Source organism: Haliotis rubra, unplaced genomic scaffold (assembly GCF_003918875.1).
Source record: "Haliotis rubra isolate DU_JTF1 unplaced genomic scaffold, ASM391887v1 Scf529, whole genome shotgun sequence".
NCBI classification, from domain to species: Eukaryota; Metazoa; Mollusca; class Gastropoda; order Lepetellida; family Haliotidae; genus Haliotis; species Haliotis rubra.
In genome coordinates, this window is record NW_025767223.1 from 118995 (window position 1) to 138681 (window position 19687).

Consider the following 19687-nt stretch of genomic DNA (forward strand, 5'->3'; position numbering starts at 1 on the left):
TTCATCAAGGTTACAACAAATGAGTTTCTTGAAAAAATATACAATCATTATAATATATTCATTAATTACTATTTACAAACAGAACATGTCATAGCATAAAATTCTAAAACAGGCAATCTGTCATTCACGGTACATAGCTACAAATTATGATACAGATTAATTTCCCTTAAGTAGTTCAAAATGGTAGTCAGGTGGAGGAAATGTGCAAATTCGATGCATTAGTGACAAAAAATTATGTCCGAGCAATTCAAAATGTTGACTTACACCATACGTTCCCGAATTATTTCAGGTGAACAAATGACTAGACTTAGCATATGTTTATGACGAGTGCCGACGGTGGGGCAGGATACGCTCACCTTTTCGCGAACACCTGGTATCATCACTATTTCATAGTGATTCATAAACACTGTCATAGTATCGCATGGTGACAATCACTGGATTGTCTGGTTCAGACCCGATTTATTTACAAACAACATCATAAAGCTGTAACACTGTTGAAACAAATATCATGATATAGTCACAATTGTACAATCGACTCTGTTTTTTTTGGCAGAGATTTCTTATGAATGTGGAAAGGGTTTTGTCGCTTCTATTTGTAGTGGAATATTCGCATGTATCTTTCCTTATGATGGACACACCCGTGTCTGTCTAAGTAGAAACGACAATACCCTTAAGAGGTCTCTGCTACAATTCTGACTACATCGTGAGTATGTGTTTGACGCCGCATTCAGCTGTATTAGTAATAGCAATTGCCTGCTCACGGCGCTACGTACATTACTATGCCCGGTCATAGGACACTATCATACTTTCCGATATATTTTTTCAACTCCCTGGGGAGTATACAACCATGTTGCCTGTAAGGCGTAATGAACTAAACACTCATTTTTCCAGCTCATCCTCACGGATACCCATTTTACAGCTGGTTGAACTGAGACAATGTACCCACCTCGGGACCCGAACCTCCACGGGTGCATCCACCAGGGATCAAACCCCGGCCTTCAGCGTGATAGGCAGACGCCTTACCACTGCTCTATAGCGCTCCACATGAGCTGTACAGCTATACGATGCAGTCTGTAAACAATCGAACTGAACCAGACAGTCCAGTGATTGACACCAGGAGATACGATGGAGCGTGTAGATGAGACACCAGGAGCGTGTAGATGATAAAAAGTGGCACATAATTAGATGAGGCCAGGTGGGGACCAAGAACGACAAATACAACGGGTGATGAAGCCAATAAACAGGTGGGATTACGTTGTGAATACAAGCTGATAGGGTGCTATGAGTCTATAGTCTTATTCTTCGTAGGCTGGTGGTATGTAGTACCCTTAGTATGTTTTGTTCAAAGGTTGTGCCGGCGAATTTCGATGGATTCAAAATGTTTTGCGTGAAGTCCTGATTCCTTGTGAAAAGCAATACAACCATATAAATCAAACTATTTTTTAATCTATAAAAATCATAACTAAAGTAGCAAAACAACAAATGAAATGTATTAATGTTCAAAGGTAATACACATGCTATATCTTGAAATACAACTGTTTTTAAAAAGCACAAGGCACAATTTTTTTATATTTCAACGTTTAGCTTAAAAACGGTGTAATAATCTACATCGAGGCGTCGCGCAATAGACAAGAGGTTGTTATCGATAAAATCATTTCAGTAATCATGAGAATATTCGTATGCTTTCATCCTTATCATAAACCCATGTCTCTGAAATGCTGCTTCCCTACACAGAATTTCACAGACCAAGTTCTTCTACATCTGAACATGGAGTTGTAACTCTGGTCATCAGTTCTAGCAGGGATACTCTACAACCTTATAGAGTCTCCCTGGTTCTAGAGACAACGAAACAAGGAATAAGGTTTCCCCTTAAGTTGCAGTGTACAAAGCTGAAAATTCCACAAGAAATTTCTTTGATAATTTTAAAGATGATCATAAGGATAAGTATTTGATTTAAGTATTTAAGTACCTTTGCTTGACCCAGCAGTGAAGATCATTCTTATTTATTTCGATCTTGAATCGCACATAAGTTGACTAATTGAAAGCAAATACAAAATCACATGGAAAGCATTACTTGAAAGCATAAAGACACTGCAATAAAACGATATGGTTGAAATAGCACAAATAACATATCTGAATACTAAAAATGCACCGTGAAACCACGTTATTGAATACAATATTTTCGTTACGGGAAGAACCATGTGGTTGTGAATAACCATATTTGTTTAGGGCAAAAAATTGAGATGAGCTGAAACACTGAGCCATATTTAATCACGAACTTCCTGTTAGACGCTTATGGCGACAGGTCGCTAGACAAATCAGCTCCCGTAAACCACGTGTATTTGTTTACAAACAGAGAACACGTGACACCAACCGGATGTTTCGGATTTTGAAGGTGAAGGACACACAGCACATGTTTTCTGAACATTTATCACCTCACAAGTATGAACTCTGTTTCAATGTAAGTAAGATTACTTATGATAACTTCTAAAACGTGGCTTTCATGTAAGAAACGGTAATGTTCGTTGATTATCCCAGAGCAACTGGCTAACTACAGTTTTCATTTATGATTCGATTATACATGCAATGACTATGTATGAGTTCTGCATGAGACAGAAAGTTGAGAAAACCCGAGTTTCATGATGTATACTTATTATTTGTGTGGCGGACACGATATCCAGTCAGGAAGCAAACTTCCTATGTACTTGTATAATTTCTTATGTTTGTTTGTTTTTGACAAAATATGCATTTTCCATCTCAGAAAAACAGTGTACAGTTTTGAAAATAGTTGCTATAAGATGTATACAACATTTTATCCTCATGACAAACTCAAAAGGAAAATTTAAGATAGTATCAATAAATTGTAGAGGCTTAAATAATAGTTTCAAAAGGAAACATGTTTTCAGGTTATTAAAAAATTAAAAGGCGCATATTTATTGCTTGCAAGATGTGCATTTCACAGCTGTCCAAGAACAAATCATAAAACAGCAGTGGGGTTATAAAAAATGCTACATTAATCCATTTAGAAGTAATGCAAGAGGTACAGCAATCTTATTTAATAATACCTTTGAATTTAAAGTACTACAATGCAAGTTTGATAAAGAAGATGGTAACTATGTAGCAGTAGATGTTAGCATTGATGATAAGATATTTACTGTAATCAATCTCTATGGGCCTAATTCTGATAAACCTGAGTTTATTAGGAAAATAAAAGAAATTCCTGGGAATTTAACATGTGATAAACTTATTATATGTGGAGATTGGAATTTAGTTTTAGATCCTGATAAAGATACTTACAATTATAAACATTTAAATAACCCTAAAGCAAGACAGGAATTACTCAAAACAATTGATATATTAGATCTTTAAGACCCATGGCGAGAGTTTTACCCATCAGCTCGAAGATTCACCTGGCGACAACCAACACCATTAAAGCAAGCTCGTTTAGACTATTTTCTAGTTTCCCATAATATTCTCCAGTCCACTGAGAAAAGTGATATCATGTATCTCTTACAGTTTCACTTTCGGACATGCAAAGGGGAAAAGGATTCTGGAAATTCAATAATTCATTACTAAAGGACAAGGAATATGTAGAAATGATTTAAAAAACAATAAAAAACACTCTTGAACAATACGAAGACAAAACTGTTAAAGATGGAAAGATGTTTACAATAAATGATCAGTTATTATGGGAGATGTTACTTTTAAATATTAGAGGAACATCAATACTTTTTTCATCCACTCGTAAAAAAGAATATCTAGCATTGGAATCGAATCTAGAACAGAAACTAAGTGAAATTGAGATTAAACTGGGAGCTAGTAAACACTCAGACGTATTACTAGAAGAATACAAATCAACTAAAGTGAGTGAGTGGGTGAGTTAGAATTTAACGTCACCTCGGCAATATTTAACAAATCAACTAAACTTGAATTAGAAACTTACATAAAGTAAAAACACAAGGCATCTTTATTAGATCAAAAGCCAAGTGGATAGAACATGGAAAAAAACGATCCAATTACTTTTTAAAATTAGAAAGTAGAAATTTTCTAACTAAATCTATCTCAGCTCTTGAAAAAACAGATGGAACATTATTGAAGAAACAACATGAAATCATTCAAGAAGTGAAACATTTTTATGAAAAACTGTATGAAACTAAAGACTGTACACAGATTGATCTGGAAAACCTTTTTGCTAAAGTATCAGTGCCTAGGTTAGACTGTCAAACATCACTTTCCTTAGAAGGGGAGCTGACCTATAATGAAGTACTTGAAGCACTAAAAAAATGAAAAATGATAAGAGTCCTGGCCCAGATGGCTTCACAGCAGAATTTTTAACGTTCTTTTGGTTAGACCTCAATAAATATTTGATAAATGCTTTAAATTATGCAGATAAAACAGGGGCCTTATCTACTACCCAAAAACAAGGTCTAATCACTTGCTTGCCTAAAGAAAACAAATCAAAACTCTTTCTAAAAAAAACTTGGCGCCCTATTACTCTTTTAAATACTACTTATAAATTAGCTGCATCGACAATTGCAAATAGAATAAAGCCAATCTTACCACTGATTATCCATGAGGATCAAAAGGGTTTTGTATCGGGTAGATATATAGGTGAAGTGACTAGACTTATTTATGATATATTAGACTATACAGAATCATACCAGATACCAGGCTTACTACTACTTATTGATTTTGAAAAGGCATTTGATTCTGTGGATAGAAAATTTATACATAATGTACTTAACTTTTTCCGCTTTGGGCCCAGTATTTAAAATTGGATAAAATTATTTTTCGAAAACATTGAAACAAGTGTTTTGGTTAATGGTTTTGCAAGCCCGTTCTTTAAGGTTACAAGAGGTTGTCGTCAGGGGGATCCTTTATCACCATATATCTTTATATTATGGGCAGAAATCCCAGCAATAATGTTAAGAAATAATAAAAATATAACGGGATTAAAACTTGGTACTATATATTCCCTTCTAGAACAATTGATACCACGCTTAGTTTAGATAGATCAGAAAAAAGTCTCTACTCTACAATGAGTACATTATCCTTTTTTGCCAGATTTTCAGGATTAAAAGTAAACACAGAAAAAACCAAATTGATATGGATAGGTTCCAAAAAGAGATCAAGATACAAACTCTGTAAAGAGTATAAGTTGGACTGGACAGAAACACAGTTTAAGCTATTAGGTATTGAATTTGATATTGATTTAGGAAATATCGTTTATCTGAACTATGTAAATAAATTAGATAATATTGAAAAAGAAATGGAACATTGGACAAAGAGAACACCAATGGGTAGAAATATTGTGTTAAAATCATTATTACTAGCTAAACTAAACCATTTATTCAGCAGTATACCAAGCCCACGTAAAAATATAATAGAAGCTTTTCAAAAGAAATGTTTTCAATTTGTTTGGAAATTTAAACCAGATAAAGTCAAGGGAGATACAATGTCACTACAGCCTAAGTATGACGGCATAAGTGTACCCATCTTAGAAAACGTTATTGCAGCTCAGAAACTGGATCAAAAGACTATCTGTTAGTAAGTCCAAATGGGCATGTTTCTTTTATGATCATTTAGTTGAGGCAAAAATAGTAAATTTGGCTGATGCTTTCTACATAGAAAACAATATTGTCCAAAATATCCACAACCAATTTTGGAAAGAAACACTGTCAGTATATGCATCATATTTAAATTGTTGTGATAATATGGAACTATATGTTACGGATGTATTGAATAAGTCAATCTGGTACAATAATAACCAAACAATTGATAATAAGCCAGTATATTTTTCCCATTGGTATGAAAAAAGGTATAACATATATAAACGATTTCTTCAACGACGCAGGAAATTGGTTTAATTTCCATGAATTTATTCAAAAATATGCTTTGAATACAGACTTTTTAACATTTCAAGGGTTGAAACAATCTATCGCCCAATACCTACAAATAATTAACTTTAGTCAAATACAAGACATCTCTCAAACACCAATATTACCTTATAATATATCTAAAATCAACAGTACTTCAGGTAGTAGATTATTTTAAGAAATGTTGCAAACTTCTAAATTTACAAAACTTAAAAGCTATAGCAAATGGGAGCTTTATCTTAATAAACACATTACTGAAACAGAATGGATAAACTATAGTTTGATGGCAAAAAGATGTACACAAAGCAGTGACTTACGATGGTTTCAGTTTAAGATTTTACATAATATTCTCAGCACTAATTGTTATTTATATAAGATTGGCTATGTTAAGTCACCAGCATGTTCATTGTGTAAAGATCCAGCTGAAACTATAGCACATGTGCTTTGTAATTGTCAATATGCAATAGATATTTGGACAAAATTTACTGAATGGATTGAAGTAAAATTCACTTAAGTAAAGAACATATATTATTTGGATTTGAAGGTAAACATAATAATCCTCTTAATGTGGTGATAATAATAATCAAATATATGTTGTATAAATGTAGTAAGAAAGCAGTGAAACCTAATTTTATATGGTTTCAAAAAGAAGTATTAAAATATTATGAAATCTCAAAATTTATTGCCTTTTCTAATTGTAACTATGCAAGTTTTAATTCTTTCTGGTCATCCTTCCATTTACTTTTTCTAAATACTATAACTGACTGACTGTAACTACATGTATTTTGTATATATGTGTACTAAACATATAAGAGGTAATGTACACATTATGTATTTACATCAACACTACTCACTGTACACTTAAAATACTTTCAATTGAAGAACATGAAGCTGCTGTAATGGAAATTGTAACATAAAAATGGAAATAAAAAATTTAAAAAAAAGAAAAACATTTAATCACAAGCGCACATTTGGTAGACAACATTGCAGTTAGACAACCGTTCAATGAATCACTATAGTTGAACCTGAGGGGATAGGAGATAGATTGTGCTCATCTAACTCCTTCTTATCGAATTTGACCACTCTTTAGAACTGTCTGTTGGTTAATATTCCAAGTTGTTTCATAGTCCATAAATAATCCTGTGTAATTATTGTTAAAAAGCCACTTTTTAAAAGCATTTTGTGTTGGATATTTTTTACCTATGATATAGTTCATATGTACAAATGCGCTCAGATACTAAATTTTATACGAATCTATATGTTCAATTGTTTGGCCAATCATCATTGGTATCTGTTGAAGTTGTATTGTAACCTAGGGCTGATTCTGTCACTCTGATTTTCATCCAATATGAGTTTACATAGTTTCTTGCAAATTATATAATGTCATATCCTGAAATTATCTGCATACCTGTAAAGTATATATTCCACAAATCCACTGAGATAGGAATTTGTGAGGTCGTCTCAACTGACTTTGGTTGACTCAGCTGATTACCGTGACTTACCAGCCTTCTTGCCAGTAACTATCCCTACTTTGGGAATGTCAATTACTATCATTGGGCTCCGAGAAGACTCGTTCATACCGACAGCAGACAGACGAATAGTCGATCAGGCAAGACAACTTGAGCTGAGAATAGTTTGCTGAGAGTAAATTACTGGTGTAAGGCAGTTTGTGGATTGACTGTTCAGCTTCAGTACGTTGTGTAATCTGATCAATTGAATGCGGTTTCTGTTAAAAACAAAACAAATACATGTATAGCTATGAGAAATGTCTACATGTGAATTCAAATCAATTGAATCTAATTAATGCAGGAGTCAGTATCTTTCCATCCCAGTATATCCAATTGTACCGCATGGTTAAATTATACCAGCCTCCATCGCATTGGTTATAGTAAGGAGACACTTCACACTCTGACATATACGATATGGATCCTACTCCTATTGCTAAAATTCAAACGCAGGAAATAACTCTGTTGTAATCAACAGGGTCTATTGAAATGCGTTCTAACTACCCTTCTCATTTCCTCTCCACCTTAGACTCACAGGTATACTGAAGCAATGGCTGCTTTGTTAGCGATACACTCTATCAATAGTTCTCAGTTTGTCCTACTTGCAGGCGATTAATAGAGGAAAGATGAATATCCAATTTTGGCAGATCAACAGCTTGTTTGTTTCGTTATTGTGTGCTTGGTTCCAAAGCAACACTGCAGTTAAAACTGCTATCACCTCTGATTGGTTGACATTGACGAAAGCAATAGTTTTAACCGACAGACTGAATCGGTCTATTTGATTGCCGACACAGACAAACATATTGCCTTAGAGCAATCAGTCAATATAGGAAAGATGATATTTTAGATGATATATGGAAGATGATATTTTAGATCATCTTCTTACTTTCTTACCACATATTAAAGCAGAGTGTTTAAGGGCACTGGATCTGTTGAGAGTGAAACAGATTTCCTCAAGAGTTCTCCAACAGCCAACTAACACAATCAGACACCGTGTCTTCCATGAATATGAATATCGGACTACTGGCAAGAGATGGCTATTATGTGACATGATGGCAGTATCCAGTTCTTCCTGTTGATACAGTTGCATGGATCATTTGGTCCATATGATGGTAACGATGGTCATATGCCTCGTTACCTCGTCTCCATACGCCACATCGACGGCCGGTAAAGTGTAGAAGCTAGCGACATTCATCAGACAAATTATCCCCACAGCATGTCCTAAAGTTGCAGTTTTCTCAGAGCCTGCACCACGCCAGACATTCCTGCCTGTGCCTGTCTGTGAGGAAGGGACGTCTGATCCCTCAGTCCAGCAGCCTTCAGCTTCCTTTTACTTGTACAGTAGAGGTTTGGACTCTCCATTGCCGGCGTATGTCTTTGGCATGGGGCATGGGATAGCATGTTGTCAGACGAACTAGGACTTGGTCATCACATCACGGTCATTGGTCATCCTCGCCCGTATTGGCTGAGTGCTTGCTCACAAGTCGACTAATACCCATGTGGTTAATGCTCAAATTAGCACTGATGTTGCAACAGGATATCTCTGCTTCATGCATGCTAAGAACTTACTGTCATGTTTTCTGTGAAAGACTACGTTCATTTTAGTACTGTCGCCTTATAAATAAGTTCAGAAAACTGTAGTGCACATACCGCAGTTATGAAAGTTATACCCTTGGCTTGGCGTCTTCGCAGTACGTGAACAGGCGACCCATAGCTTTTGAGACGTTGTTTGAAGCACATGTTTTGCACGTGCGTTTTATAATGCTAAGGTATGATGGCCTGTTTAGATTCAGGTGGTGCCTTATTAATGCTCATATGTATTTTTCGAATTACAGGAAAATACATGTGACTTCGGCATTGCATTTGCTTTAACAGGGTATACGGAATAAGAAGTGAAAATGCGGATAAGTGTTAACAAAAACTCACACCCATTTATTATGAAACTTTTCCCTGTTATTATATCATGACATTATCAACATATTTCCTATGGTGTCCCAAAGTGTCAGGAAGTGTCCTAGAGTTTCAGGGTTAATTTTAAATCCTATTTCGTTTTAATGTTCCTTTTCTGTTTTTATGTCCATTCCTAGTCCTATTTTTTATTGTTGTGATTCCGTGCCATTCCACTGAACCATGGGCTCTGGTCCGCGAGGGGCGGTGGGGTAGCCTAGTGGTTAAAGCGTTGGCTCGTCACGCCGATGACCCGGGTTCGAATCTCCACATGGGTACAATGTGTGAAGCCCATTTCTGGTGTTCCCCGACGTGATGTTGCTGGAATATTGCTAAAAGCGGCGTAAAACCAAACTCAGTCAGTCAGTCAGTCACTCTGGTCCGCGATGAACCTTGTTCGATGTACTGTGCGTAAAAGTGATGTAATTAAACAGCTGTCAAACTGAATCAAATCGAATAGTGCCTTCTGTTCAAGACATCGTCCCGCGAGGCGGAATTTGACAGCTTTCTGAGCCAAATTTGAGTATAACGAACTTACAATACCTCACACACGCATGTTGAACATTATGAACTTTTGAACTGTTGAAATATAAACTATCGTGAACCTACATTAATGAGAAGGTCTTCTAGAGAGAGGCGACCGCCTGATTATCTCTCAGATAATGAACTGAACGTATCAAATGTGCTTTCAGAACCGTGCGACCGTACTGTAGCAAAAAAATGAAGTGCCCATAAAATCACTTTAGGGGTCTCGTTGTGGAAGTGTACGAAGTCGGCAAAGCAAAATTTCTATTTTCAGTCGTCTTTCGGCATGTTCAAGATTATCAGATGAGCAATTATCTCAGGTTAAGTGAATTCAAAGTGAAAGGAAATTGCAAGAACTCATGATTAGGCAAAAGGTGGACGAACTTGCTGATGAAAAGATAAATCAGCTTGATGATGAAGCCATTAAAGCACAAAAGACTACTCATCGTGTTCTCAAAGAAAGGGAGACAAACAGAAATTTGTCGTGCTCGTGAACTTAGACAAGCCCAAGATGAATTAAACGAGGCTAGTATGATAGAAGCAATGTTGATATCAACTACGTCCACACCACTTCATCGGCTCCGATCACATCATTCCCTTCTACCTCTACTTCCCAAATCTCCAGTGCCATACCTGCAAGTGCTACGACACAGATGATGAGTAATATCCTCACTACGTCCAGCACACATACCCGACCTACAGTTCAAGTAAGCTTGCCTTCCTCGGCGCCGCCCAAATTACCCCTACCACCCAGAGGACATGTCCAGTCCACACAAGGGCTTTCTGTCCAGAGTGGTTTCACCCGGCAAACTACTGCCCATCATGCTACTCAACCTGTGATAACCAACCTACCGACTGCACCGACACCCACGACACCTCCCGGTTTCTCATTTCTTCCTCATCTGGTCTACCAAGACCAAGTTTACCACCATTTGATACTCATTATGAGACGGATTTCAGACTATTGAAGATGTCATTTGAAAACCCCATTGACTGTCACCTTCATTTGAGTGAGAAGTACAGGTATCAAATATTGATGGACCACCTTGGTGGTAATGCCAAGAAACTAGCCTGTGCCTGTCTAAGACACGCCACACCATATACCATGGCCCTAAATGAGAAATATGGTCATCCTCGCCAGCTGGTTTGGGGAGAATTGAACTCTTTCTTGTTCTTGCCGTTTGTGGAATCAGGCGACCATGCTGCTCTAGACAACTTCGCCCTCTCAGTGCAATCTATTGTGGGCATGTTAACATCTATTGAAGGTGAATCAAGTGTGGAGTTGAGATTGGATCTCATGCTGACAAGTTAAAGACAGAACTGCCCTCTCATTTCCAGACTTTATTGAGTACTGTCTCATTAACGGTATTCTTAACCATGTAGCACAATGTACCTTCACTTTGATACATATGAGCACTTGGCTCCAGCCCAAGTCCAGAGATAGTCGCATTGCCCAGCAGGCTGTCAGCTCTGTAAAGTCTGATACTCGATCCCAGATGAACCTTGACCGTGGATCCAGACCTACACAACGACCAAACCATCCTGTCTCTCTCAACACTGTAACCATGTCTAGTCATGCAAGATCTGAACCTGCTGTTCCTACAGGTGGGAAAGCAACCTACAAGTCCTACTGTGCCTTCTCTAACAGCGACTATCATCACATCAGTTTCTGTAACAGTTTCAAGAGATTGAAGGTTGATGAAGTTATCCCATGGATAAGGGACAAGAAAAGGTGTTGGAAGTGTGTGAGATCTCATTCACCTAATGACTATAATCACAAGAAGCCCTGCAATATTTGCCAAAAGATGCATCTAACCATCTTACATGACACCATCCAACAAAAGTTCAACTCAGTCATATTTTATCAACCAGTCACCTCTCTACCTCGACCAGCCTCTCAATCCTACAGAGTGGTCCTGAAAGTTGTGCCAGTCATCTTGAGTGAACCTAGTGGACAAAACTCTTGAAACCTATGCAGTATTGGATGATGGATCAATGAGGACAATGATCATGATGCCCGCTGTCAGACAGCTTGATCTTAACACTGAACCAGATGACATTCTACTGACTACGATCCGAAGTGAGCCATTCAACTGTGTTGGACATTCTGTAAACCTTACTATCTCACCTCTAGATGATCCTCACCGCAAGTACTCAATTAGCAAAGCCTTCGCTCTGATCTGCTGACACTGTCAGAGTATTCCTACCCAGTCAAATCCCTCCAGAGGGAATATGCTCATCTGCAAGATGCTGTGCTGCAAAGCCCTTGATCCTGATCGGTTCTGACCATGCAGATCTGATGTTACCACAAACTCCAATCTGTTTTCGCCCATCAAATGCACCAGTGGCTGTCTGTACTAAGTTTGGATGGACCCTCCAAGGCTAGCACAAAGACATTACCTCAGCAAACCGTGACTGCTGTCTCCTGACTTCGGTTCCGAACCCCTCTATTCAACTTATGAATGATGTTGTGAAACTGTGGAAGGCTGAGGTGATTTCCTTCATATCCAAATCTGTGACCCGCTCCAACCCAGACAGTTTTGCAGTGAAGATCTCGGAATCAAAGACTGTGAAGGTCAGTGATGGAGAAACCAATCATTATGTCACTCCGCTCCTGATGATGTCAGATTGCTCTCTTCTTTATGCTGGAAAAGAATCTGTAATGTGAAATTTTCTTTCTGACGAGAAACGTCTCTGCCGTGATCCAGATTAGGCTGATACCCACAACCAGAAGAAATCCAAGAACTTGTAGACAAAGATTATGTGCAGATCATCAGTGAAAGTGAAGCTGCTTCAACCACTGAATCATAGTTTATTTCTCCGACAGCATGAAAAGTACCGCCTGGTCTTTAACTGCTCATATGGGTATTCTGGACAGGCCCTGAACAATCACCTGCTTCCTGGACGAAACCTCTGTTCCCCGTTGCTAGGAGTCCTCATGCGATTTCGCCAGAAGTCAGTTGCCATATCAGGAGATATCCAAGCAATGTTTCATCAAGTACGATTACTGCCTGAAGACAGATGTCTGTTGCGTTTCCTATGGTGCAACCTCCAGAGGGACCGTAACCAGACATTTATGAATGGAAAGAGTTACCATTTGGGACAACCTGCAGTCCATGCTGCGCAACCTTTGCTCTGAGGAAACAGGCCTTTACAACCAAACCGAGTATCCAGAAGTTGTTCAATCGATTCTCCAATCCTTTTATGTAGACAACTGCCTGGAAAGTGTTTATAACGTTACTGAAACCTAGGAACTTATTGTCAAAATGAGAAAACCCCTCGCCAGTGGAGGATTCAACAAGCGTCAGTGGGCCAGTAACAGCGAAGAGGTCATCAGAGATCTTCCAACCGATGCTAAGTCAGAGCTGTGAGCTGTGGCTTGCACAAGAGAATAAAGACCCGAAGGAATCCACCCTCGGTCTCGGTAGGAACTGTGTTGAAGATGAGATCTCTTACAAGTACTGGCCAATCTCATACCCTCAGCTGACAATGAAAGTTGTCTACAGGATCCTTGCCAGCCAGTATGATCCACTTGGCTATCACTCGCCCTACCTTTTTTCCAGAGCCAAAGTACTGTTCCAAGACCTCTGGATCAAGAAACGTCAATGGTATGAACCGATAGAACCTGGTCAGATTCTACAAGATTGGAACACTTGGAAATCAGAACTCTGGGAAATGTCCAATATTCATCTCCCGAGATGTTACCACACCCGATATATTAAAGCTGCCAATCTGCAGTTGCACATCTTTTGTGACGCCTCTGAGAAGGTGTATGGAGCTGTGGCTTATCTGAGAATTGAGGATGAAGTTGGCCACAGCAATGTCGCCTTCGTGTCAGCTCAGAGTCGAGTTGCTCCAAAGACGTGTCTCTCCATTCCGCGCCTTGAACTCTCTGTCGCATTACTAGGCGCTCAACTGACTGAAACACTGACCAATGAGTTAACTCTACCAATCACTAGTGTTTCTCTGTGGAGTGACTCAACACCTGTTCTCTCCTGGTTCAAGTCAGATTCCTCCTGGTACAAAGTATTTGTGGGCACTAGAGTGGCAGAGATTCAAAACATGACTGAAGATCACAGCTGGATGTATGTTAATACCAGAGACAATCCCGCTGATGACATCACCCGTGGGCTCACATTGAGTGAAGTGTCTTCTACAAACACTAGATGGTGGACACAAACCCCAAATGAACTGAAGAAGACCTTCTGTGGTATAGCTACCATGTTGACTGATATGTCGTCTCATGAAAACTGGGACTCCGCCGTTGACTCACTCAGATCCAAAATGTTTACCTCTGATGGGGCGGCTGCTCCAGACCTTGCCACCCGTGACCTCGAGATTGAACTGTTTCACAAGATACAGAAAGATTCCTTCCCTGGGGAGTTCACTGCACTCTCAACTGGGAAGCTTCTCAGTTCCTCCAGCAGACTGATGCAACTGAGTCCGGAGTATGAGCCAGAAACAGGTCTTATTCGAGTAGCAGGAAGGTTGAGAAACTCCCGTGACATTCCCTCTGAACTTATGCATCCAATTGTTTTGGATCCTAAACACCCTTTCATTAAGCTCTAGATCAGACACAATGACGTGAAGCTTCATCGTTATGGCTCCGAACGCTGAACTGCGTGTGAGAGAACCTGTAAAACGTCACCAGAGGCAGTGTTATGACTGCCAGCGCTGGAGAGCTAATCCTGAAGTTCCAAAGATGGATGATCTGCCTCCTGCGAGACTACGGTTCTTCAAGCCTCCTTTCTATTCCACCGGAGCAGACTGTTTTGGGCTAAAGGACATCTAAATTGGCCGCCAAAGAGAGAAACGACTCGGAGTGATCTTTAAGTGTCTCACAACCAGAGCCGTTCATCTGGATCTGCTGGAATCCATGGACACGGATGCATTCCTGATGGCTCTTCGTCGTTTCATCTCCCGAAGAGGTAAACCCCTTGAAATCCTGTCTGACTGTGGAACGAACTTCAAAGGCGGTGAAAGGGAACTGTCTGAGGCAAATACAAATTCAAAGTCAATCCACCATGTTCTCCTCATTTTGATGGTACTTGGGAACGACAAATCAGATATGTGAAACATGGGCTTTGTACTGTTCTAGGTCTTGAAGCAGTGCACAGGAACACTTTACGGACTGTGTTGATTAAAGTTGAGGCAATACTGAACTCTAAACCCCCTGGCTGTGTATCCAGTGATGTCTCCGATGTCAACCCTGTTACTCCCTTCTCACTGCTGATTGGGAGGCCAGATCCTTCCCTTCCCCAATTGGTCTACCCTGCAGAGCAGAGACTAGGGAAGAACCGCTGGCGACACTGCCAGACTGTAGCTGATCAGTTCTGGAAGAAGTTTATGGTACAAAGATGGACTTGAACTCAAAGTTGGAAACCCTGATCTGATCGCTGATAGCCAACAGGTCCGAGGACATTGGCCTGTTGGAAGGATTGTTGAAGTCCTTCTATTCAAGACATATGGTATCAAATTATTCACATTTTATGTACAATTTGCGTTTCTTTTGCGGTTTAGTATGTATATTTTGCATTTACTTGGTGAAAAGTAAAGCGAATTTCATAGAAATGAATGTGTTTTGAAGAGGTGACTGAAACACAAAATCACAGACACGCGCTGTCATTAAACCTATCATGGTCAAAAGAATTAATTTCGTTTGTAAACGTCAAGTTCACTTGAAAAATGTGCTTATCTGTGTCACGTGGATGTGTCAAATGGTTTCATGGCCAGCTTCATTCATGCACAAATGGTTTCGTTAAATGGTATATTCAGTCTCAACGTTATAAGGCCAGAGGTTTCTATAATCCAGGCTACAGCATGGTCAAACGTTAACATTGTAAATGCGCCCTCAAATGCACATTATGCCATTTATAATGTCTAAGAAAATCCAAATAGCTTGACAATACCACTAATAACGTATTTTGTTGCTGAATCAGCAAATGTAAAAAGTAATCGGAATTATGTATGCGCATTATTTACTATACATTTGGTGAAGCCGTTTATACAAAATATATTTATACAAAATTGACTGCGTCTGACACCAAGCTAAGACCTACGGTCCCTGAACCTTTGGTTCTTTGTTTCACATTAGAATATACATGATTTCTGTTTCTTTCTGTTATTTCGGTTTTTATAAATACTTACAAGACCAGGCTAACCTGTTAAAGAGAAATGAAAATGTTGTTGGTTAATGATGAATATTGATTTTAAGATTTCTGTAATACTACTGGAGTAGAATTTTGAGCACGAACAATATTTGAACAGTCAAGCCGAATGTGTTGTAGTCATTGTTTTCAACTCGCTATCATTGTTAGGGAAAATTGAAACATATAACGTCATGTGTTCATACCCTTGCCGACTGCTTGTTGGGGAACAGTGGTCAAGCTTTATCAGACAAAGTTATTGATTCCTTTATCTGTGAGGGCCTGTCTACAATATGAACAACATAGCCTGGACAAGATAAGCCAGTATTTCAATGTTCCATCTTGTCATTTTCCGACATCACTGAGCACACCAGTCAACAAAGACTGTTCTGTTTTTATTACAGGGAGAACGACGTTTCGGTGTAGGTTCTAACCCCATTATCAAGCAAGTGATGAACAGAATGAGGAATATATAGAGCATGAGGAAATGTATGTACAGTAAAATTGAGGATTAGGACTGCAATGGCATATCACTACAATATTGACACTTTTCACTATTTGTTACGAGGGACGAGTGCAAAGAGAGAAACATCCAGGTATGCGAGAAGCACGTGCACAAGTGCCGACAAAGTTATTGATTTCTTTACCTGTGAAGGGGCTGTATCAAAACCAGTGAAAATAGAAAAGCATGATTCATTAAAAAAAAGAACTTGTTCGGAATGTTATTAGGAGGTTATATGGCCAAAATAAATTCCTTTCTTTGCGTGTTTTAAAAACACACACATGGACACTGAACATTCCCATGTAACATCCACACATCAGTTATGGTTATTGCTCCACAAATTTGGGTTCCGTTATAAAAGGATTAGTGGGGAGAATAGACGTGTTCTCTGTGAACGATCCGACATTATTCGCTTACGAAAGAGCTACGAGGGCCTGTGGTTGCCAGTACATCATCAGAAACATGCTCATGGAAACTCCCACTTGGCAAGGGTGAGTGTTTGATTTTGTTACATGTCGGATGCAAAAGTCGGGGGTTTTACCTGGTTGTTCCCTTGCATTTCAATCAAAATCCAAAGACAATCGTGACTATCACACCGAGATAAACGGTGGTGTGCTTTTAGAATGGCTACAAAAACAGCTTGTTCCCTTCTTACCTGCCAAAAGCTTAGTGGCCATGGACAAGCTCCGTACCACAGTGTTCAGGACCCTGATACAAAAGCACCAGTCTCAAACAGCAGGAAGGGGGATATGTTGGCATTCCATTAAAGGCAACAACACTTTTTTGTACGGAATTATGAACGCAAATAAAAATAACCCCGTGTATAAGGTTGACCAATACTTAAAGAGTCATGGTCATGAAGTGCTTCGTCTTCCCCCCTACCATTGTGACCTTAATCCAATAGAGCTGGTCTGGGGTATCATCAAGTCCAAAGTGGGAATTAATAACACCACCTTCAAACTTGGTGATGTACAAAAACATGTACATCAATCCACCAGAAACATGGCAGAGATGTGTTGAAAAGGTGGAAAAGGATATTGAAACTAAATACTGAAAAGAGAGTGGCTTAGCCACCATTAAACCAGTCATCGTCAGAGTAGACTCTGACAGGAGTTGTTCAGAATAAGAGTTGGATTCAGACGATCCCTCTCATGATGATTTTGAAACGTCCCCCGCCAAACGATTGCGGGCGTCTCCATCCTAACTCACACCTGGCTGTTCCTCTCTTTGCACTCCTCCCTCGTAACAAATAGTGAAAAGTGTCAATATTTAAAACAACTTTTTTTAATTTTAGAGTTAGTCTGACGTTTTTATTATGATCAACGTTTCATTGAGTATTATATGTTTCCGAGTTAGATTGCAATTCATTGGTCCGCTTTTGAGCCAAACGGACTGTACTTGGAAACGTATCTTATAGTGGTATCTACTGTACCGTAGGTGCATGAATGTTACTGAAAGGGACTGATGCAAAATAATGAATACTACCTATAGTCGTCTTGGGCTGCAGATCTCCGAAGGGTTCTGAAAGTATATAATAACACAAAATTTGGTTTCATATGGCTACAAAACAGTTCTTTCCCAAACAAAATCAGCTTTAGAAGTAAACAAATACAAGCTGAACAGACGCTAATCATCCTTTATACATAGTGTGGTCACTGACATCCCAAGTCTTTCCAATAATTCTCAATATATATCTCTGGATTTTCTATTCTAACTTAAGACCTTGAAAACTGATTCAGGACAATTTGGTTGTCGGGCAACAGCAGTCCAGGCATACCAGATAACCTCTAAATAACAGAGTCGAGACAAGAAAGAGAGTGAAGCATTGCAATATTGCATTTTGTCAGGTACGATATCACTGAGTCTATTCAACCAATAGAAGTGTCGTATGACATAAATGAATAATTATTCCACATAAGGACAAACTTGCAGGTCAGTGATAGCCAGGTATATTCTTTATCACTCTATATCTACACAATTGCATCGTTCACGTTTCTGGAAGAAAATATTCAAATGTAGTGTGGATTTTCACAGAATTGTAGTGTACAATAATCCGCCCTGCATATAATCATAATGTGTATACTAAATAATGTGTAATTAACAAAACTTTCCCAAGGGATATTCATAAGATTCCTTGTTAGGGGTATTCTCGGGGTTCATTCTCAGGACGTTGACAACCTGAAATTTTGCATTTGCAGGACGTGGACAGACGGTGTAGCTTTGATGTCGTCTGTTGTTTTTGTAAGGGATTAACTAGTCGGGAAGTGTTAAAATGTGAACTGTTTATCCGGAATTGTTAAGGTTTTGTTCACGCTGGTAAGCAAGTGACTATGAAAGGTGAGTGAGTTCACTCAGAATTGTTTTCAGTGTTGATTACATTTACAATTTTGAAAAAACTACTGGATGTAAAGAATTCAACCTGTAGTGTATGATTTATGCCGAACTCGGAAGCTATCCTCTTCAATGCAAAGAACGTTTAATTTGATAAAATATTGGTTAAAACTTTTGGGAACTGATAACTGTATCCTAAGGGGCTGCTATGAATATCTTTATAATGATGGGGAATCGCGTTCTGTAAAAAAATGGGCTTATCAGGTTAAATCAATTTTGACATCTATTGGTTATTCTGTCTATTGTCTGGCGTTAATTAGCTCAGTAGCTCATTTGTACGAAGTGGACACTTTTTTCGTTTTTACACGACACAGGGTGTCCACGTCCCTTGTTATTTGTATTTCTAAGTTCTAAATCCCCTTCAAAGTTTCAAAGAAAAAAGTATCATGTATAGTGACCATCCACCGGTGTAAAATTGTCATCGTCTGTTACATATAATTCAAGATTAATAGACATTTAATGAGGACTACAGAACGTGTAATTTAAAGCCAGGTCTCATTGTGATATGATGCACGTATGCGAGACGCATACATGCGCATTATGCTGTAGGTGGTGCATTTCGTTGATGTCCATGATAGTGAAAATAATACCAATGGCAATTATGTTGAAACTGCATTTATGACTTTCTTCATGCAAGTCCACGTGGGTGGATGTACTATATGAGAAACAGTTAAGTTATAATGTGTAAAAACAAATGGTTAGATGTGCACAGCGTTAGAGTTTAGAGTCATCCAAGACAACAGAGCCAGCCACCTTCGTTACCAACTTACTTGATATTAAGGCAAAGACTTGTCA

General features: G+C 38.8%; 2 protein-coding genes and 1 long non-coding RNA gene across 3 annotated transcripts in view; 1 reads left to right on the forward strand and 2 right to left on the reverse strand.

Annotated features, from left to right (window-relative positions):
- Positions 1 to 19687, reverse strand: part of LOC124252902 (cell death abnormality protein 1-like) — a 239219-nt gene that overhangs the window by 87961 nt on the left and 131571 nt on the right. The gene's annotated exons all lie outside the window — the stretch shown is intronic.
- LOC124252907 (multiple epidermal growth factor-like domains protein 10) overlaps positions 1 to 19687 on the reverse strand; it is a 112180-nt gene that overhangs the window by 46867 nt on the left and 45626 nt on the right. The window lies entirely within an intron of this gene.
- Positions 1680 to 18328, forward strand: LOC124252911. Its single transcript, XR_006892059.1, has 3 exons — positions 1680 to 1791; positions 10329 to 10334; positions 18318 to 18328. It is a non-coding gene; the product is annotated as an uncharacterized LOC124252911 (long non-coding RNA).